Below are 22363 nucleotides of genomic sequence, written 5' to 3' on the forward strand. Positions count from 1 at the left end.
GTGCCGTCGACGTTCAGCGTCAACGTTGGGCAGCACCACATCGAAGTAGGCGCTGCAGGGGAGCGTCTACACGCCAAAGCGGCACACATCGAAATAAGGGTGCCAGGAACAGCTGCAGACAGGGTCACAGGGCGGACTAGCACTTCCGGGGCAACAGCTAGCCACGCCCTTAAAGGGCCCCTCCCAGACACACTCAGCCTGCACAGCACGTGGTCTGCAGAGCCACAGGCATGCACACCTGTTGAAGCAGTATGGACCCCCAGCAGCAGCAGCAGCAGCCAGAGGTCCACACAGCCGCCCCTGCAGGAGCAGTGCTTGCCCTGCTCAATGCTATGCAGGAGGCAGCTGACCACCTTTTATTCACAGAAGAGGAGCTGCCCCCAGGGGAGGAGGAAGCAGCCCCAGACCTTGCTGTCCTCCGCCCCTGCCCCCCCCGGCCGCACACGCCACCGGCTGTGCAGCTACCCCACAAGCACCGACTGGTGGGAGCGGCTGGTGCTCGGCGAGTGGGACAATGACCGCTGGCTCCAGAATTTCCGCATGAGCCAGCAGACATTCCTGGAGCACTGCCAGTGGCTCACCCCTGCACTGAGGCACCAGGACACCTTCATGCAGCGTGCCCTCAGCTTCGAGGAACAGGTCGGCATCGCTGTCTGGAAGCTGGCCACTCCAGACAGCTACTGATCTGTGGGGCAGCAGTTTGGCGTGGGCAAGGCCACCGTCGGGGCTGTCCTCATGGAGGTAAAAGGACCCATGGGGGGGGAGCCTTGTGGGGGGAGAGGGAGTCCTGGGAGGTGAGGTCCAGACACACCCTGCAGACCCCTCACTGGTGCTCTCCCATGTCCTTCCCCAGCAGGTCGTCCGCGTCATCAATGCCCTGCTCCTCCACAAGCTTGTGTGGCTTGGGGACCCGGATGCCGCCATTGCGGGGTTTGCCAGCCTGGGCTTCCCAAATTGCTTCGGGGCTCTGGATGGGACCCATATCCCCATCCGTGCTCCGGAGCACAGCGGAGGACGCTTCCTGAACAGGAAGGGCTACCATTTTGTGGTCCTCCAAGCCTTGGTGGACAGCCGGGGCCGCTTCCTGGACATTTATGTTGGCTGGCCTGGCAGCACCCATGACGCCCAGGTGTTCAGGAATTCGGGCCTGTGCCACCAGCTGGAGGCGGGGACCTACATCCCCCAGCAGGAGATCCCTGTTGGGGACACCACCGTGCCCCTCTGCGTCGTCGCAGACGCAGCATACCCCCTCTGGCCCTGGCTTATGCACCCTTACATGGGCCATCTGTCAGCCAGCCAGGAGTGCTTCAACATGCGCTTGAACAATGCGCACCAGGTAGCTGAGCACACTTTTGGCCACCTCAAAGGGCGCTGGAGCTGTCTCCTCACCCGCCTTGATGCGGGCCCCACCAACATCCCCCAGATTGTGGGCGCGTGCAGCACACTCCACAACCTGGTTGAGAGCAAGGGGGAGGCATTCTTTCAGGGCTGAGCTGTGGAGGCTGGCAGGCCTGACTTGCAGCCACCCGCTGCCCCCAGTCGCCAGGTGGACCCCGAGGGGATCCGGGTCCGGAAGGCCCTGCAGGCCCATTTCGACCAGGCCGCGTGGTGAACACTGGCAGGCCCCCCACTACAACCCCCTCATCCTCCACAACACTCCCTGCCCTCACGCCCACACCACAGAGCACCCAAGAGCACACCCCACCTTTTCTTGCAAATAAAAATAGACCTGTTGTTTTTTAAACCTAAACCAGTGATTTTTCTTATTATTAATAGTACAAATAAATATATATATATATATAGAGAGAGAGCAAAACAAAAGAGGGGAACTATTTACATGGGGGGGCAGGTACCATATAAAACAGAACAGGGGTGTAACACAAACTATATACAACAAATAGGTATGATGGAGGATATGTACAAAGGGGGGGGCCACGTCCTGGGCCCCACACCCCTCTACTGTCCGGCGCCCTGGGTTGGCGGGCGCGACCCTCGCCTCAGCATCAGCCCTGGCCGAGGCTGGCTGGGGGCCAGGCGAACCGGCAGGTATGGCCGTCGGGTGTCAGCAGGCCCCAGGTTCCCCTCGGCGGAAGGCCCCGGGTGGGCGGACGGCGGTGGGACGGCAGTCGGAGCAGCGGGTGGAGCGGCGGACAGGGCCGGCAGAGCGGCAGGCGGTGCAGCATGGGGTCCAGATATTCTGCTATGTCCTCGAAAGTGCGCAAAAAGGCCCCCCATGCCTCCTGGCGCCAGGCCAGTGCCCACTCTTGTAGTTCCAGCTGTCACTTGTCCACCCGCAGGCGCCGCTCCAACACCTCCAGCTGATGCCGGAGGGTCGCGAGCAGCTGAGGGTCTGTGGCCGTCCTCTGGTGGTGGTGGCTCTGCCGTTGGCCCCGCCCTGGGGCTGGTTGGTGCTCCGCCGAGGGGCTGGCCTGCAGCGATGGCTCCAGTGGGCTCTCCGGGACCATGGACACCTTGCCAGCGCTCTCCGGGCCCTCTGATGGTGCAGCTGCGGAAGATGGGGGGAAAGAAGAGTGGAGACAGCCATTAGTGTGGCCCCCAAGCCGTGGCCCTTGTCCCCCCACCTCTCTGCTGCTGGTTCCCCATCCCCGTCCCTGGGAGATGCTGCTGCTGCTGCTGATGGGTGTCCCACCCCCTCCCCCCCAGGGGACCCTAGGTTCCGCTCCCCCCATCCCCAGGGATGGGGCATGGCACTGTCCTGCTGGGGAGGGCAGGGGCTGATGCACTCTTCTGAGGGACATGCTACTGCTGTCCTTGGGGCCATGGTCATCTGGGGATGTGGAGGGCCCTGGTCGTGTCTCTTGTCCCCTCCCCTCAGCCCCAGGGGTGTACAGCGGGGGGGTACATACCTGACGGTCCGCTCCCACGGTCGGGGACACCCTCTGGGCAGATGCCCTGCTGGAGCTCCGGGACGGAAGGACGATCCGCAGCCCCCCGTCGCTGGAGGAGGATTCCCCCTCCTCCTCCTCCGGCATCCCGGGGGGTGGGCTCCTGGGGGGGGCCCTGGGGTGTGGGGCTTGCCTCCGGGGCGGACTCCGCCTCCGGGGCCTGCTGGGGCTCGTCGGCCGAGGTGTCAAGTGTGGCCGGTGGGGAGGAGGTGTACCGGGGGCCCAGGATTGGACCTGAGCTCCCTGTAAAAGGGGCAAGTGGCGGGGGCGGCCCCAGATCAGCTGGCTGCATCCCGTGCCCGGGCGTAACCCTGCCGCAGCTCCTTAACCTTACTCCTGACGTGGTCAGGAGTGCGGGCAGGGTGACCCCAGGTGGCCAAGCCCTCGGCCAGCCAAGTGAACGCATCCGCGTTCCGCCTCTTGCTCCCCATTACCTGGAGCACCTCCTCCTTGCTCCAGAGCCCCAGCAGGTCCTGGATCTCGGCCTCCGTCCAGGAGGGGCCCCGCTGCCTTTTCCCAGGCTGGCTGGATGCCTGGGAGCCCTGGCTCCCCTTGGGGGGTGCCCTGGGGGTGCTTGGGGGGCTGGCAGGCGGCCATTGCAGCAGGGGGGTGGCTTGGGGCTGCAGAGGAGTGTGCACGCTGGCCGTGTGGCAGTGCTGCCACCTGCATGCGCTCTCAGCTTCCTGCACAGGAAGGCAGGGGGTAGGGAGTTTTAAGGGGCCGCTGCACGCGGCGATCATAGAGCTCAGGGGCTGGAGAGAATGTCTCTCAACCCCTCAGCTGATGGCCGCCATGGCGGACCCCGCTTTTTCGATGTTGCGGGACGCAGATCGGCTACACGTGCCCTACTTCAACGTTCAACGTCGAAGTAGGGCGCTATTCCCATCCCCTGATGGGGATAGCGACTTCGACGTCTCGCCGCCTTACGTTGATTTCAACTTCGAAATAGCGCTCGCCCCGTGTAGATATGGTGGGCGCTATATCGAAGTTGGCGCGGCTACTTCGAAGTAGCCGGCACGTGCAGATGCGGCTATTCAGTGTTGCAGTCTATAAAGGTGGCAGTATCAAAAGGTTGGATTTAGGAGACATCTCCTTATAGAAGGGAAGTGATGTGACTTTCCACAAGAGGAGATGTAGTTGGACAAAAATTCAGGAGAAAAGAGAGGAGCAAAGACCAGGAAAGTGAATATATGATTAGGGCATTAGGTTGTATATCTTCTCCCTGTCTCCCAGCCTCGCAGTTGAGACAGAGAATGGGCAGAGAAAATGGAGAAAACATATGACTGCAGGTGTGACGAGGGGAGGCTGGGTAGTATGGTTTTTATTTGTATAGTTATCGTGTGTAGAAGCCCTAGTCATAGACCGGGATCATAGACCAGCAGCCACTGTCCACATCAAGCAAAAAGATGGTGCCTCCTTGACATCCCCTTTCCTTTTCCTCAGAAGGGGACTCCCCTTGATTTCTCCTGCGTGGGTCCAAAGACAATCAGAAGGCTGTATAATTGGGCTAATACAGCTACAGTAATAAGGAGGCTCACTTTTAGCCCTTGTTTGTAAAGCACTTCAAAAACATTACTGAATGCTAGTAACGTGTCTGTGATGCACCAGCCTTTAGCTACTCCTGGGAGCGGTCTTACGGATTTAACTCAGGCAGGTAAAGGTGTAACAATTGCCAGATTAGGTCCTTAATGATTTCTATCAATAATATGACTTGATATCCCCATCTCCGCATATTGTACGGCCTGGGGGAAGAAACACTGGGACATAGATTTGTAGGGGGGTGGAAGTGCTGGGGAGGGAGCAGGGAGGCAGAGGGTTGGGGGGACACTGGGGGAGGGTTGCGGTGGGGTGAATGGGCAGATGGTTGTAGGGGTGGGAGGCTCTGGGGAGGGAGCACTGACGCAGAGGTTACTGGGGAGGGAGCACTGGGATAGAGGGTTATTGCGAGGGGCAAGGGGCTGCGCGGGTGGAGACGGGGGCATGAGGTCGCAGGGGTGGTGGCGACCCTGGGGCGGGGGCCTGGGTTCTGCTGCGGGGGAAAGGCCGCAGCCGTGGGGGCGGGGGGGAAGCGGCGTCACTGCTCCCACCGGGGAAGAAATTGCAGGTAAAGCAGCCGAGAGCCGCGGCGCCGCCCCGCCTGCCGAAGCGGAGGGGGAAGCGGCGGGCTGGGCTGGGCTGGGCTGGCCGAGTGGGCGGCTGCGGGGCGGCGATATGCTGCTCGGAGGGCTGCGGCTGGGCGCTGCGGGGCGCCGGGAGCCTGTTGATCACCCGGTGCCGGGGCTGCGGGGGCGCTGATCGGGGTCGGCTCCCAGCACTAGCTCAGCTCGGCCCCGCCCCGCCTCCACCCCAGGCCGCTTCTGCGGCGGCCGCTCAACTTTTGCGGCAGCCGCGTCGCGCCGGGACGAGCCCGGGAGCCTGGCTGCTGTCTGCCCTGCACCCTGGCTGCGGCGCTGCAACTCCAGCAGGGCACGTAAGTGCGGCGAGGCCCCTGCCTTCTTCCCGGGCCTTGGGCAATGCTCGGCCGGGACGCGTCTGCCCAGCCTCGGGTAGGGCGCGGTCAGCGCTGCGCGACCCCTACTGGAGCTGGCTCTGTGCGCAGAATAGCGAGGGCAGGGCGATGCAGCAGGTGCCCGCTGATCCCAGCCCTGCCTCTTGCACGGAAGCCTTGGCAAAAGCGAGTCCAGGTAGTTCCAGACGCGCTCTGCGAGCGGGCCAGGGACGGTGGAGCTGCAAATTGCTAGAAGACCGGCCGGGGCAGAATGGTGAATGCCCGTCGGGCTGTAATCCGGGGTGGGGGCGGTGAGGTAGCGCCTCCTGTATGTTTGTGTACACTGAACTCTTTAGGTCAAGGCGTTATGTGTGTAACACACCCCGGGAGCTGCTGTGCGACCAGACCGAAGTCAGTGCTGCCTAGAGAGGACACAGCCCTTCTCCTCCCGCCACAAAAAGTTGAACGGGGTTTTTCTTGAGCGCTTCTTTTATAAGCAGCTGGACAGTTCAGGTAGGAAGGAGTTTTTTGGTTTGTTTTTTTTTTTGGCACTCTGGTTATTAAGTGAAATATGTAATCGCAGAAGAAAAGTGTTTTTTCTAAGCATGGTTTCTTCCTTCCCTTTGGGAGAAAAGCCCAGGTGACCATTAGTCAAGGTGTGAAGATCCCTGAGTTTATTTTCTGCAGAAATTCATTGGTGTTGGTGAAATGACAAAGTTGAGCTTGAAACATCTTCTATATCTTGTAAGCTTTAGGGGTTAAGAAGTGCTTTCAGCTTTAGCTAGTGTCAAAAGTGCAGCCGAGAAGGTTGGATAGTAAAATGTAAATCCAGTTAGAAAGGCTAAAGGACTGAGTCAGAGAAAGGTGAGGGGATAAAAGCTGGAATAAGCAGCTGCCTAGAGACACATGCACACTGCTAATTTGCAGACTCAAAGGGGTCAGTGCCCACCCATTAAGTTTGGGTCAGTGGGTCTCAATCCCTGCATACCGAAGCTCATGTCAGATGAATATAATGACATGTTAAATGTCTGCTTGCCGCTGACAATACGTGTTGTGATGAATGTTGGAAAAATGTGTCCAGAAAAGCTAGTATTTAATCATTTTAAAAGTAGGACAACCCTCAATGTGTGTAAATCTGTGTGCACAGTTCTGTGTCTTGTATTTTATGTAAGCATAAATTGTGGAAAGCTTTTCCTGCTTTTCTTCTCCATGACTTTATGGAGTATGTGTGGGGGGAGAGATCCTTTTTACACTCATAAACATTCTGACAGTATTTGCTAAATATTAGGGTTAGACCATGATGACATTCAGTGCCCCTTACCCCTTTAAGGAAACCCTCTGTTTACCACTCCGTAGTGCCATTGTACATCTCCTGCAAGATTCATTTTGCCATCTAGTTACTGTATGTCATTGAATCTAAATCTCTGGCTAGGCTAGAGATTCCCATTACTGCACAATATATTCCCCATGGAATAGTCTGCAAATACAGATTCAGAAAACTGCTTTTAGTTAGAATGACACCTCTTAATTTTACGTTGCATATTTAAGGCTCACTGTCTGAGGAAAGCATTTTCCTCCTTTTGTTAAAGGCTCATGGTGGGGATTTGAGTTAGTTTTTTGTCAGTGTGCTTCAAAAGAAAATTGCCTGTAAGGACTACCGTTGATTTACATTTTCAGCTTTATTTGCATTTGACTTTAAGCAGCTGTGCTAACCAAGGTTATATAGTTTTAAGTGTAATATTAGTTTTAAAGATATACTTCAGAGCATATCATTGTAAGTCTGGAACTCTGAATTTGGTGGATCCTCTCAAATAATGTTGTTTGCTTATTCTGCTTACCTTTTTAAGAGAGTTTCTTTATGAAAAGGAGTATCATGAGCGATAGTCCGTGGATATCTGCTTAGTGTGTCCAAGCCATCAGAGCTGCCAATATTATTCCATTTTTATCTCATTATGGACAGTCTGCAATGGCAAAATATCAGTGGCAAAGCCTTAGGTTCCTTTCCTGGGTGACGTCTTTCCAGTGGAGGACAGACTGCTACCATCACTTTAATATTGTTTTAAACCAGTGTGAATAAAAAGGAAAAATCTTCACTTCTTCAATCACGCCATACAGGTTCCCTGGTTTCACTTTTTTTCGCAGTCAACCTAATAAGTTTTCTTTTTTTCTACGTTGATACCTAATGTGGAATGTTGTTACAAGTATTCACAGGGAATTTGTGTTCCCAAATCCCTTTTTCTAGTTATATTAATTTGTTGTTTGCTTTTTTGCGTAGCGCTTCATTATCTGTGGGATAAAATGAACCAATGAAAATATATCATGCTGGCAGCTTCTTTTTAAGTTCTTTATTTCTAGTTTAGCTCTTGTCTGGATGACAATAGATAGTAAACAGCTCATGCTTGTTTTTAGTCTGCTAGTAACTCGAGATCTCCCTCTTAGCTAGAATGTAATGGTTCTGTGTAGGTATTTGTTTATGCAGGTGATCTGATTCCAATATCCTGAGGGGGGGGAAGAGATTTTAATGCAGAGCAGATTACAGGTCTGCTATCTCCAACAACCATGGTTTCAGGCAATTAGATATGATGATCTGGTATTAGAACTTTGTGTGAATAATTCTGATGCCATCATAGTACGAGTACTCAGCTATTTTCTAAATCCTTGTTGCTTAATACTGTAAATGACAAATCACCATCTCATGTTTCAAACACATGTTGGGCACTATGGGTTTACTTTTCTGCAGTGAATGTAACAGGTTAAAGTTGGGGTATGTACAGTATGTGAGGCTATGGGGTGGTGAGAAGCTATACCACAATTAAGACTGCAACAGGCATTTTGTTTCATGTCAGATATCAGATGGTAAAGGGGCTCTGCAAGAATAAGAGCTGAAGGGAGAAGGTTCAATTTGATTGAAGGAAGTACACTATTAAAAATGTGTGTTTGAGAAGATGTTAGTAAACTATGTAAGACGGAGTAGAAAGCAGGAATTCTAAATCATCATACAGGCTGGATTGAGTGTCTTCTTTGTTACCATCAAGAAGCAAGTATTGTTAGCATTCATCATAGTTGGAGATGTTTTCCTGTTTTTCCCAGTAATACACGTTTAGGTATCTACTAGAATCACACACAGAAATTATTGTTTATAAACAAGTGGAGGGAAGAATCCCCCATACCCTCCCACTTTTTTTCCCCCCTTCCAAACAGAGGCCATAGTTCTTCACTGTGGCTTTCCAAGCTCAAAATGAGGTCTTAGAATATATGCTAGAGCAGCTAAATACAACCATAAAAAATTGGTTTGCCTGTGTGATAATATAGTTCAAAACTTGCAGCTGTAAGAAGCAACACCTTATTTGTAAGTGGGGAGAGTTGGCACACCCTTCTCTTATGTCCCACACCCATCCCCAAAACTAGAAATGGATGTGGAGCTAGATCCTCATTTGGAATAATTTCAGTACCAGGCACATTGTTTGACACTCTAGTAAAGAACAGAATTATCAGACAAGTAGCTGAATATGATTTGTTGGGTAAGAGCACAGCTTTTGTAAAAGGGAATCATGCCTCACTAATCTATTAGAATTCTTTGGCGGGCGGGGGGGGCGCTAGCAAATGTGGACTACGGTGAACCAGTGGCTATAGTTTACTTGAACTTTCAGAAAGCCTTTGACAAGTTCTGTCACCAGAACCAAAACCAAGTAGGAAGAAGGGACTTTCAAAGTCAGTGGGTCCTTTTGAAAGGTGCCTGTCTACACGTACAGCATGCATTACGGGACTGGGAGCTTGCCTGATATTCTAATATTTTGGATAATAGAGAGGTATACCTAGCAATGCATAACATTAAAGTAAAACAAGATTAGATATTAAGAAATAAACAAATGCATGCAGAGTACTTTATTTAACAACAATAGTATTGTACACTGTAAACTTATATTGTATTTGCTGCATTTATTTGTATTTACTTTCACTACTGTACGGAAAATATAACTAAAATTTACTTATATTGTTGAAATGTCAGTTATGGTTTTGGATGAGAGAGTGCTGGATATGAAATAGTTTACTGTACGTTGTGAAAAACCATAAAACAGTGGAAAGACATAACTGTTAAAAGCTGATAATCCAGAACTGCTGTATATTGTTTTTAAGGATGAGCCTAATTGTTCAGTGATGTAGCTTAGGTCCTGCTTCTATAAATGCATATGGTATGCTGTCATGTAAATCACATAATACATGATATGAAGGGTTTGGAAGTTTGCCAGACTTAATCATAATTGCATAAAAAATTCTTTGAGGATTTAAAACTGGGTTTTCAAAGGACTTTAAATTAGAACCCAAACTCGCCTTGAATTTCTGCAGGATTCTTTGCTTTTGAAATACTAGATGGGGTGAGGAAAGAACTAATTTAGACATAAGAAAATAGAAAGCATCTCAAAATTTGCATATTGCACATTGACAGCAAGCTATTTTGTGCTTACATGTAGATTCTGCTCTCATTTACTCCTTTTTAAAATGGGAGCCTGCAAGTCAGAATTTGACCCTATTTTTTTAATAGCTATTGAGGTGTTTTGCTCCAGTTGCATATGTGCGCAGGAGGAGCTAGAGATGTGGAACATTAGAAATTGAAAGAAATATAACTATGTTTCTGGAATGTTGATATATATCATTGATTTAAAATACAGTCATGTTCTCTCATATTTTCGGCATCAAAGGACCAAATTTACTCTCCTTTATATTGTGGTAATTCAACAGTATGGATTTACAAGGGTATTAATTTCTGCTGTGATTTATGTCGTTTTTCTTGGGCTAAAGAATTCTTTGACAGGTTCATACGGCACATATATATTGTGATAGAAAAGTTAATCCCAAACTGTGGGGGCGAGGGGAGAAAAACATACAAAGTCTGGATGAGCATTTGGATAGGTATCGTCCTGCAAACTATCAGTTCTGAAGTCAGTAATGGATGAGTTTATTGTCCATTGTGTGGCGTTTTCTGAACACTTCTGTTGTGTTAGTATTTATATCAGTAAATGTTCCTTACTTATTGACAAGCCACATATGTGCATGCTTTGATAACACATATTAGCCGCGTCTACACGTGCCGGCTACTTCGAAGTAGCCGCGCCAACTTCGAAATAGCGCCTGCCACATCTACATGGGGTGAGCGCTATTTCGAAGTTGAAATCGATGTAAGGTGGCGAGACGTCGAAGTCGCTATCCCCATCAGGAGATGGGAATAGCGCCCTACTTCGACGTTGAACGTCGAAGTAGGGCACGTGTAGCCGATCTGCGTCCCGCAACATCGAAAGAGCGGGGTCCGCCATGGCGGCCATCAGCTAAGGGGGTTGAGAGACGCTCTCTCCAGCCCCTGAGCAATATGGTCGCCGCGTGCAGCAGCGCTTTAAAGCTCCCCACCCCCTGCCTTCCTGTGCAGGAAGCTGGGAGCGTGTACAGGCAGCAGCATTGCCACACGGCCAGCGTGCACACTCATCTGCAGCCCCAAGCCACCCCCCCGCTGCGATGGCCGCCTGCCAGGCCCCCAAGTGCCCCCAGGGCACCCCCACCAAGGGGAGCCAGGGCTCCCAGGCATCCAGCCAGCATGAGAAAGGCAGCGGGGCCCCTCCTGGACGGAGGCCGAGATCTGGGACCTGCTGGGGCTCTGGAGCAAGGAGGAGGTGCTCCAGGTAATGGGGAGCAAGAGGCAGAACGCGGATGCGTTCACTCGGCTGGCCAAGGGCCTGGCCACCCGAGGTCACCCTGTCCACACTCCTGACCACGTCAGGAATAAGGTTAAGGAGCTGCGTCAGGGTTACGCCCAGGCCCAGGATGCAGCCAGCCGATCTGGGGCCACCCCCGCCACTTGCCCCTTTTACAGGGAGCTCAGGTCCATCCTGGGCCCCCGGTACACCTCCTCCCCGCCGGCCACTCTTGACACCTCGGCCGACAAGCCCCAGCAGGCCCCGTAGGCGGAGTCCGCCCCGGAGGCAAGCCCCGCACCCCAGGGCCCCCCCCCAGGAGCCCACCCCTGGGATGCCAGAGGAGGAGGAGGGGGAATCCTCCTCCAGCGACGGGGGGCTGCGGATTGTCCTGCCATCCCGGAGCTCCAGCAGGGCGTCCGCCCAGAGGGTATCCCCCGACCGTGGGAGCGGACCGTCAGGTATGTACCCCCCCCGGTGCACACCCCCGGAGTTGAGGGGCAGGGACAAGAGACATGACCAGGGCCCTCCACATGCCCAGATGACCATGGCCCCAAGGACAGCAGTAGCATGTCCCTCAGAAGAGTGCATCAGCCCCTGCCCTCCCCAGCAGGACAGTGCCATGCCCCGTCCCTGGGGAGGGGGGGAACGGAACCTAGGGTCCCCTGGGGGGGAAGGGGTGGGACACCCATCAGCAGCAGCAGCAGCAGCATCTCCTGGGAACGGGGATGGGGAACCAGCAGCAGAGGGGTAGGGGGACAAGGGCCACGGCTCGGGGGCCACACTATCGGCTGTCTCCACTCTTCTTCCCCCCGTCTTCCGCAGCTGCACCATCAGAGGGCCCGGAGAGCGCCGGCAAGGTGTCTGTGGTCCCAGAGAGCCCACCAGGGCCATCGCTGCAGGCCAGCCCCTCGGCAGAGCACCAACCAGCCCCAGGACGGGTCCGACGGCGGAGCCGCCACCACCAGAGGACGGCCACGGACCCCCAGCTGCTCGCGACCCTCCAGCGTCAGCTGGAGGTGTCAGAGCGGCACCTGCGGGTGGACGAGCGGCGGCTGGAACTACAAGAGCGGGCACTGGCCTGGCGCCAGGAGGCATGGGGGGCCTTTATGCGCACTTTCAAGTGCATAGCGGAATACCTGGCCCCCCATGCCGCTCTGCTCGCCCTGCCCGCCGCTCTGCTCACCCTGCCCACCGCTCCACCCGCTGCTCGACTGCCGTCCCACTGCTGTCCGCCACCCCGGGGCCTTCTGCCGAGGGGGACCTGGGGCCTGCTGACACCCGCTGGCCAAACCTGCCGGTTCGCCCGGCCCCCAGCCAGCCTTGGCCAGGGCACAGGCCGAGGCGAGGGTCACGCCTGCCAACCCCGGGCGCCGGACAGTAGAGGGGTGCGGGGCCCAGGACGTGCCCCCCCCGTGTACATATCCCCCCATATAATATATTTGTATATAGTTTGTGTTACCCCTGTTCTGTTGTGTGGTACCTGCTCCCCCAAGTAAATAGTTCCCCCCTTTTGTTCAGCCCTATATATATATATTTTTTTTGTTGTTGTTTGAATAATAAGACAAATCACCGTTTTTTGGTTTCAAAAAAACAACAGCTCCATTTTTATTTGCAAGAAAGCGGGGGGTTTGCTCTTGGGTGCTCAGTGGTGTGGGCATGGGGGCAGGGAGTGTTGTGGAGGATGGGGGGAGTGCAGTGGGGGGCCTGCCAGTGTTCACACCGCGGCCTGGTCGAAATGGGCCCGCAGGGCCTCCCGGACCCGGATCCCCTCGGGGTCCACCTGGCAACTGGGGGCAGCGGGTGCTGCATGTTAGCCCTGCCAGCCTCCACAGCCCAGCCCTGGAAGACTGCCTCCCCCTTGCTCTCGACCAGGTTGTGGAGTGCGCTGCACGTGCCCACAACCTGGGGGATGTTGGTGGGGCCCGCATCAAGGCGGGTGAGGAGACACCTCCAGCACCCTTTGAGGCGGCTAAAAGTGCGCTCAACCACCTGGTGCACATGGTTCAAGCGCATGTTGAAGCGCTCCTGGCTGGCTGACAGATGGCCTGTGTAAGGGTGCATGAGCCGGGGCCGGAGGGGGTACGCTGCATCTGTGACAACACAGAGGGGCATGGTGGTGTCCCCCACAGGGGTCTCCCACTGGGGGATGTAGGTCCCCGCCTCCAGCCGGCGGCACAGGCCTGAATTCCTGAACACCCAGGCGTCGTGGGTGCTGCCAGGCCAGCCAACATAAATGTCCAGGAAGCGGCCCCGGCTGTCCACCAAGTCCTGGAGGACCACAAAATGGTAGCCCTTCCTGTTCAGGAAGCGTCCTCCGCTGTGCTCCGGGGCATGGATGGGGATATGGGTCCCATCCAGAGCCTCAAAGCAATTTGGGAAGCCCAGGCTGGCAAACCCCACAATGGCGGCATCCGGGTCCCCAAGCCGCACGAGCTTGTGGAGGAGCAGGGCATTGATGGTGCGGACGACCTGCAGGGGATGGACATGGGAGAGCACCGATGAGGGGTGCCCTGCCCCCCCAGGGCTGCCCGCCCGCCCAGGGCTGCCCTCCCCTGCGTCCTCTTTCTCCATGAGGACAGCCCCGACGGTGACCTTGCTCATGCCAAACTGCTGCCCCACGGATCGGTAGCTGTCTGGAGTGGCCAGCTTCCAGACAGCGATGCCGACCCGTTTCTCCATGCTGAGGGCACGCCACATGGCGGTGTCCTGGTGCCTCAGTGCGGGGGTGAGCCACTGGCAGAGCTCCAGGAATGTCTGCCAGCTCATGCAAAAGTTCTGGAGCCAGCGGTCATTGTCTCACTCGCCGAGCACCAGCCGCTCCCACCAGTCGGTGCTTGTGGGGTAGCTCCACAGCCGGTGGCATGTGCGGCGGGGTGGGGTCAGAGGGCAGCAAGGTCTGGGGCTGCTTCCTCCTCCCCCGGGGGCAGCTCCTCTTCTGTGAATAAAAGGTGGTCCGCTGCCTCCTGCATAGCATTGAGCAGGGCAAGCACTGCTCCTGCAGGGGCGGCTGTGTGCACCTCTGGCTGCTGCTGGGGGTCCATACTGCTTCGATGGGTGTGCATGCCTGTGGCTCTGCAGACCACGTGCTGTGCAGGCTGAGTGTGTCTGGGAGGGGCCCTTTAAGGGAGCGGCTAGCTGTTGCCCCGGAAATGCTAGTCCGCCCTGTGACCCTGTCTGCAGCTGTTCCTGGCACCCTTATTTCGATGTGGGCCACTTTGGTGTGTAGATGCTCCACTGCAGCGCCTACTTCGATATGGTGCTGCCCAACATCGATGTTGAATGTCGACGGCACCAGCTCTGGAGGACGTGTAGACGCTATTCATCGAAATCGATGTAGCATACATGTGTAGACGTAGCTATTATGTGGCAATTTTTTCACATTTTTCACATTCTCTGGAAGTGACCCTGGTCATTTTGTTTGTCTCACATGTACACTAGTCTTCATGTGATAGCAGGAATCATGATTGGGAGCTGTATGTGGAGCACGTGAAACCCTGTTTTGGCTTTCTCCACTGTCACTGTAATTTGCCTGCTCTGCATGTGAATTCAAAGGCACAATCAGCTGACTACCCCTGCTAACATCATGCTAATGGAGGTGCATGTCCTGACGGCCACTGTTCTATTTTTCCATGAGAGTGTCTTGCTTTACACTAATGACCTGCTGTTTTGCCACAGAAATAAATGAGAATTTTGCCATTGACCTCAGTAAGATGAGGAGCAGGGAATGTTTGAGTGAGAGTAATGTGTGCCAAATTTATTGAGAGTTCGATCACTTGGGTTTCTGATTGCTTACTGTTCTGGTAAGCAAAGACAGCTGAGTCTAGTCTAATTATAGACAATGGTATGCGACATCCAAAAGGTACAGTTTGTGGTTTTTTTTTTTTTTAAACTAAGATGTTTTAGATATAACCTTTAGGAACCTGACATATACCAAATGAGTTGGAAAGGTATTGATAACTATAGCCGTGTTAGGAGTGACTCCGTTATAACTATATGGTGATACTACTCTATTATACACAGGTTGAAACTCTCTAATCTTGCACCCTTGGGACCTGACTGATGGTGAAAGAGAGGTTGTTCGCCATGGGAGGTCAATGTTTTCTGGCAGCTTTACCTCCACTTCCACTGCTGACTGAGCTCTTAGAAGACTTCTAGGGGTACATTAGAGCTAAATAACAGCACTGAACACTGATAGCCAGGACTGGTGGCTGTAAACAAACTTTATAGGGCTATGGGGAACTTGGCTACACTCACGACTAAAACCATTCCTGATTACAGATGCTTCCAGACAAGGGAGGTTCACCTGTAATATGATTTTCACTTGCAACAAAAACTGGAACACAGATCTTCATTCTGACTGACTGTTCCACACAGTGTTGCATCCTATGTAAATTAAAACCAGCCTTTTTGTCTATTGCTTTATTAAAATTCTGATTCATACACCTTAACAAAAAGACCTTTTATAGTAACTGTTTCTTATTTAAGTTAGACTGTTCAGACTCCTGTATTTTACAAAGTTTACAACAACATGTATAGTAGCTCCTCAGGGAGCGTCTTTTCAAGACAGATCATGGAATATGAAAATAGTCCAGTTGGATTTTCTAGTTTTAAAATCTTGTGAAATTGAAAAGAAAGGAACTGTACTGAAAATGTGACTGCAGTGATGTTACTATAACGGTGCTGCTAAGTTGCAGTGTGTGTCGTCATCCAGAGGACTCTGCTCTAGGAAATGTCTTTGTTCTTGCTATGAAAACACACTCTTCTATTTCCACTTCAAGACTATGTTTGGTTTGTTCACGTGTATGAATTGTTTGAGCTTCTGTACGTGAAATGCTTATTTTCTAGCTTTCCTGGACAAACATATGATGCACATACACTAAATCATAGACAAGTTGGTACATTTCAGAAATTGTGCCTACAAATTTGAGTTACTTTGTATCCGACGTCTTTGGCAATGCAAAGTAGCACTAGGTTGTGGATTTTTTTACAATGAGTCTATGTGGGGATTTCTACCTAAGTGACTGTTGTGGCAAGGCTAGCCGCTTTCCTGGGCTCCAGACCTCTGTTTAGTCCACTAACCCCACAGCCAGAATACCATTGCCCTGCTTGAGACGGAGGACGGATGGTGGTCTGGGGGGAACCCGGGCCCCACCCGCTCGTTCTGGGTTCCGGCCCCCGGACCTTGTGTGGCTGCTAGTGGTGTGGGAGGGCTCCCCTCACTATGAACACCACAGCTGTTCCCTGGGCCACTTCCCCGGAGGATTCCTCATCCCCCCGCCCCGCCTGTAGTGGCAGTGGCGGTAGCAGCAGCCTGTTTCACTTCCTGGTTTGGCTCCTCCTGTGTGATCAGCCTGCTTGGCCTTACACCAAATCTCAGGGCCTCCTGGGCAGGGGCCTTAGCCCTTGTATCTGAGCACTCCTCTCCTTCTCTGGTGTCTCTAGAAACACTCCTTTTGCTTTCTTTTCTTTTCTCTTCTCCTCTATCCCCTCTTCTGTCACTCTCCTCTCTCTTCTCCTGCCTACTGGGCACAGGGTTCTTAAGTGGGACCAGCTGGCCTCAGTTGGCCCAGGGTGGCTTCCTTCCCAGCTGCTCACACCCTGCTTTTCCCTCTTGTTCTTACCCCCTCCCAGCCTTACCTTGTCACACTGTGCATGGGTGTGCCATAATCTGTTGTTCATAACTAAACCCCAGAAGCATGTGTCTGAAAGTGAGCAGAGGGGCAAGTAAGAACACGGATCGTGCTTCTAATCCAGCTGCTTGGCCTGTTGACGCTGACTAGGAGGAGATCCGTGTGTGGTTGGAGTACACCATCCTGCGTGACTTTGAAGGGAGCAACGGGAACCTTTACTTCTACTGGGAAATATCATGAAAGGTGGGGGAAGGAGGTTTCCTATAAGCTGAGCGCTGTCCAGCCACGCAGGATTCAAATGCTGCCCTGTGGTTAGCAGAGCACCCTCAGCCAGCACCGGGTGTTTCTACTGGTGGTGAACATCCACACATGCCTTGGTACACATAACAAAAATCTATTATGTACATGGATGGAAAAAATTAGAGGAAACGTTGCATGAAGCATATCTATTCTATAGCAATTTGGATGGGGTGTTCTCACAAGCCTTTCTTAACCCTGAAAGCCTCGTTGTCAAATCAGATGCCAGTGAGGGCCAGGGAAGTGGCACCAGGGCCATGAACGATGCCTTGGAAGAGCTGGAGTATGAAGAATGTGTTTTTTAAAACCTTTGTGCCAGACAAGCTGTTAAGGAGCTCCAACTTCCCTTCCCAAGCAAACTTGAGGTAGTTTCTAAGCCCTGGGAGGAACCAGAATCTGTTGCTGGTAAGTTACAATGGACACCCTACCTTCTTGACCAATATCTACTTTTTTCTGGTGTTTTTAATATCCAGGGCATTTGAAGTGCTGTGGAAGAAGCATTTTCCCTCCCTGGGTAATAGGCCATGCTGTGTCTGTGTTTGAACAGCAGTGCTGAAATGCTATTGTCATGCCCCATACTTTTATCAAACTCTTTCAACTTCCGTCATGCCCCCACTCTGCTCTACCTGGACATGGCTGCCAAGGAAAACCCAGCTGTAGATCAATGATGTGTTGATTTCCATTGAACAAGTGTGGGGTTTGGCTACTGCACCCATCCACAAACCACCTCCACTGCCTCCTTCAGCTTCTGTTGACACATGGGGTGATCTTTCTAGGTATCTGCCATCCCCTGAAGCCACTGAGAGGTGAACATGGAGCCTACAGGACGCCCAAGAGCATGCCTCCATTGACACCTGAAACCTCTAGGCAACGGAGACTCGAGCATCCAGTAGGGACATGGTGAACCTGTGGCAGTTTCTGAACCCCATGAAGATCCCACCCCTCCCCAAACTCAATGTCAGAGAAGTCACTGGTTGTCCAAGAACAATTTTTCTATATCCATGTTCTTCCCCCATCCAGGGAAGGGAAAGGAGATGGGTGTAGAGACATTAATATTTGTTGGTGTTTGCAGGATCAGTCCATTGTATTTTAAATATTGCTGGCTGACATTTCTTTATAAAATATTTTAATTACATGTTCCTTGTCTTTACTTTTATTAAACATGATAGTTTTCTTGGCTTGTGTGTGGACTTTCCACCTGAAGTGTGACAAATAGATGTTTTCAGGTTCATGTCTCCAGATATGCAGCTAGCACTGGTGGTAGACTCCATAGAGAGGCCGATGATTGGTCGTAGATCCAAGGTATAGCTGAAGAATATTAGAAGAGAATTGTGGCAAAGCTTCAATAGTTCACAGTAAGATGCAGAGGCCAATTATTTTTTTTTTTGTAGTTCTTGGAAAGAGAAGAATTGCTATGGGATATCTCAGGGCACTGATAGGTCTGTGTTGGATATTGGATAGAACAACGCATTAAGGCTTCTGAGGCTGTTGATCACATGACTTGTTTAATTGTATTTTAGATTAAAACTGAATTTACCTTTTCTTCCCTCTACGTGGATTGGGGGAATAATTAAAGTACTTTTAAAAATTTGTGTGCATCTGTTACAGTTTTTGTGGAGGCATTACCTGTAGGCTCAGTGACAGTTTTCTACTTTCAAGCACACTCTGGCAGGAAGATATTTAAGAGACTAGTGTGTCAAGAGTTATCTGCTTGTGAGGAATTTACATGTGTCTGTAGGGTGGAACTTCTAACCAAAGCCATTAATAACACACAACTAAATTCTGGTTTAAATTATATCTGTCAAAATAAGTTAATTGGCTTCAATGGAGTCACTCAATGGGTATAATTTAGTTCAGCTATCAACTTCATTGGCATTAGTTAGATTTAGACCATTGTTTGATGAGTGGCGCTATTCACCATGTTTACGTTAGAAGCAAAGTGGCATTCCAGATTAAACTTTTTGCAGCTTTTAAACTCTAGTCTTATGACAGTAAGTTTATGGACTGTTTCATGGAGAGATTGGTAGTAGGCAGGCTACAGATTTTTCCATTAACGTCCCCACTAAGAGGAGAGTTTGTACAACTTTAACAGCTCACTTTTGCATTGAGAAGTTTGGTGTCACTTTATGTAATTCCTGCAGAAAGATCCAAAAATAGGCAGGCAAAAAACCATTAGTTCATATTAATTAATGCTTTGATCTAGAAATTGCACCATTCATAGATAATTTTAGAGACCTCTTGATGTGTGTGTGCCTCCTTTCTCACTGCCATTGAATCTAGATTGTATTTGGAGAAGTGACTGGTAGAAATAATACAGATTTATTTGCATGGGAATTGCAAGGGATGTCTTATGGTTTATGAATTATGTTGTGTGCAGAGATTCATCTCGGGGTAATGGTGTACTTTTTCTGGATAATGCAACTGTTTGCTTCTTCCCCCTGTTTCTAAACACTGGCCCTGGGAGACAAGAGTGTGGCCCTTCCCATTCCTCACCCAGTTTTGTGTTTCTGGGGTAATTGTTGGAAGCAATTCCTATGCTCCTCTGAGCAGATGCTTTGCATTGATGGCTGGTCTCTGCTGTGGAACATGCAATTTGCAAACATTGTCATCATTGGAGCCAATCACAATAGGAGCCCATATACAGCATAAAGAACTACAGTAGCATTGCTTTGCTTGGGCAAGCCTCTATGGTGGGTCAGATTCTGCTGCACTCAGTCACATGTATGTTCAGGGGAACTGAGGGCAGAGTTCTTTATTAGGGGAAAATCCCAGTAATCAATGAGTGATGACTTTTGGTGTAAAACCCCCTCAGTAGCTGTAGTTGGATAGCCCTGACATCTGTATATGCTAGGAGGGCGAACTTCCTTAACAACCCGATTCATAACATTTAGAAGGATCCAGTTAGAGGGTTGGGACTAAAATATAGTGGGCTGGGAGACTACATATGCTATCCTTCTCTCCCCTACCTAAACCTGCACAAGCATAGGAGAGATGGCATTTGTTTCTCTGTGGAACTCCCCTTGGACTGAAGTGCCAGGGATGGGAGCAATGCAGCGGGGAGGACTAGAAGGGTAGCTGTATTGCTGCTGGAACTGCCAGAAATGGGAGCCATAGAGGGGCACAGGAAGCTTGCAGAGATGTCTCTCTGGGCTTCTGGTGCATTACCCAGGTTTCTGGGCTGCAGGAGGTGAAACCTGTCCTCTGCGAAATGATCCTGAGTAGTCATCCCCACTGGATTCATCTGTGGGTTTTTCCATGGGTAAGGAAAGGATCTGACAATGTAGATCATAGTTGGTCTTTAAACAAATGGGAGTTTAGCTTGGATAAAGACTGAGTAAACATTTCTATAACTGAGGAGGAAGGGGAGAATCTCCCTTTTTTGGGGGGCCAGCTTGAGATACCAGTCTGAGATCTGCTAGCTAGAACCTGCCAATAGACTGTTGCTCATTTTATTTGGGGATCAGCTTTGATTTACGGTTGGTTGCTAATGTGAAACTGGAAAGGAATTCCTTTGTTTGCAATTTTTCAAATCCTTGGGCTTCAGAAATCATCAGTCAGTCTGACCAAAAACATGCAATTATAATACATCATTTTCCTTCTGAGCTTTTACTCGTCTTTTCCCCAAACTTTTTTCTGCAAGTTTATTTTAAATGAAGGGTGAGATTCTCAGTTAATTACATGACTTTGGATTGGGGATTTTAGAAAAGCCAAAAATATGATGAGATAAAATAATTAAAATTTCTCCCACCGTTTCTATTCCATGCTACATTCTGTATCAGACACACACCTATAGGACTAAACTATACCTCTGCTATGGGTGAAATTTCCTCTTCTATAGTGAGCAGTGATTCTCAGGAAGGATGGTCTGTGTGATTAACTGTGGCAGCTATCTCTTCTAGTACATCTAATTATCTGTTCATTAGACCATAAATCCAGGAGTCAGGAATGTGTGGGGTTGTTGCTGTTTAAATGGCAGTCTCATAATGTAAATATTAAAAGTGAGCTTCCTGGTTTACTTAAGTTAGACTGACAGGCTAAGAGTCTTGTGTTGGTTTTGGCTGCCAAAGAGACGCATATGAAGGGAAAAAAGACTTTTAAGGATTGTTATATCCATACATTCATAAAGCATAATATAAACTTTACACCATTTGCTTGTTTAACATTTAAAAGCTCATTAACAAATAGCATCTGTGTGTCTAATAAGTGAACAGAAAATTTTTGGAGCTCTCTTTTGGTAAACATGCCCTTAAACCCACATGTAGCTTTGATAGACGATTTAGTCAGACTGAGAGCTGAACTGGTCTTACTCAATGGAGCAGCATAATTAAAATATTTTCCTGAGTAGCAGAACTTACCTAGGATTACATGTACTGCAGCAAGGATAAATTAATTAGAATGTTGTGCCTGGCTTTCGCCACCATTTGATGAGTTGGAGGGTTAAGGGGAAGAATGTAGAAGGAGAGTGTTCATTTGCCTGTCATGCTGGTTGAATGTTGCATGGGATGGAATTGCTGTGATTTCGTTGAGGGTGGGTTGAGATGGAATGGGGAGAGTCAATATTTGCTTTTTAAATAGTTTTCAAGGCACACAGACCAAATGGATGAAGTGTGGGTTTGTTCTTCCTCTGCATTTAAATCTTAATAAACATATGGCCTGATGCTACGTTCCTTTTCTCCACATGAGTAACACTTATTCATATACATAGTACTATTGAAGTCAGTGGGATTAATCATGGGAACACAGAGAACAAAAGGGCGTAAGGATTAGCAAGATAGGATCCATAAGTAATTAGAACAATTTTTTTTACTTCCTTTATTGCTAGTAGTGTAATATACCTGCATTGGGAAAGTTTTCAGCAACTACAGAAATTTTCAACTTCAGGAATGGGCAGATGGAACTAAACCTGTGCCTCTTGGAATGCGGAGAAAGTAAATAAAGGCAGTGTAGGCTATTGGTTAGATTGGAATAATGGGGATTAATACACCTATGTTCTATTCCTGACTCTGCCACTGAATTGCTGTGTGGTCTTGAGAAGGTCTCTTAAGCTGAAATGCTGTTAAGAAAATCCAATCCATTTGTAAACAGAGATTAGGATGATGATTGCCTTTCTTGCAGGGGTTTATTTTATTAATGTTTGTAAATAATCATCAAGTGAAACACACAAAAAATTCACCATTCGTTTGGTGTGAATTGGCCAAAACATCCCTACTGCATTTTACCATAGTTCTTTAATGGGATGCTCTTCCAAACAGTATACTCGGGTAACTTTTAGTGAGCACCAACAAGAACAACAGTACTGATTCAGGCAGGGGTGGGGAGGAGCTGAGACTCTGTCCTGTTCAGAGTGCTGGTGAT

General features: G+C 50.4%; 1 pseudogene; it reads left to right on the forward strand.

The window, feature by feature from the left end:
• Nucleotides 1-5442: 5442 nt before the first annotated feature.
• Nucleotides 5443-22363, forward strand: part of LOC142018657 (uncharacterized) — a 269306-nt pseudogene continuing 252385 nt past the window's right edge.

This window comes from Carettochelys insculpta, chromosome 10, assembly GCF_033958435.1.
Source record: "Carettochelys insculpta isolate YL-2023 chromosome 10, ASM3395843v1, whole genome shotgun sequence".
NCBI classification, from domain to species: Eukaryota; Metazoa; Chordata; order Testudines; family Carettochelyidae; genus Carettochelys; species Carettochelys insculpta.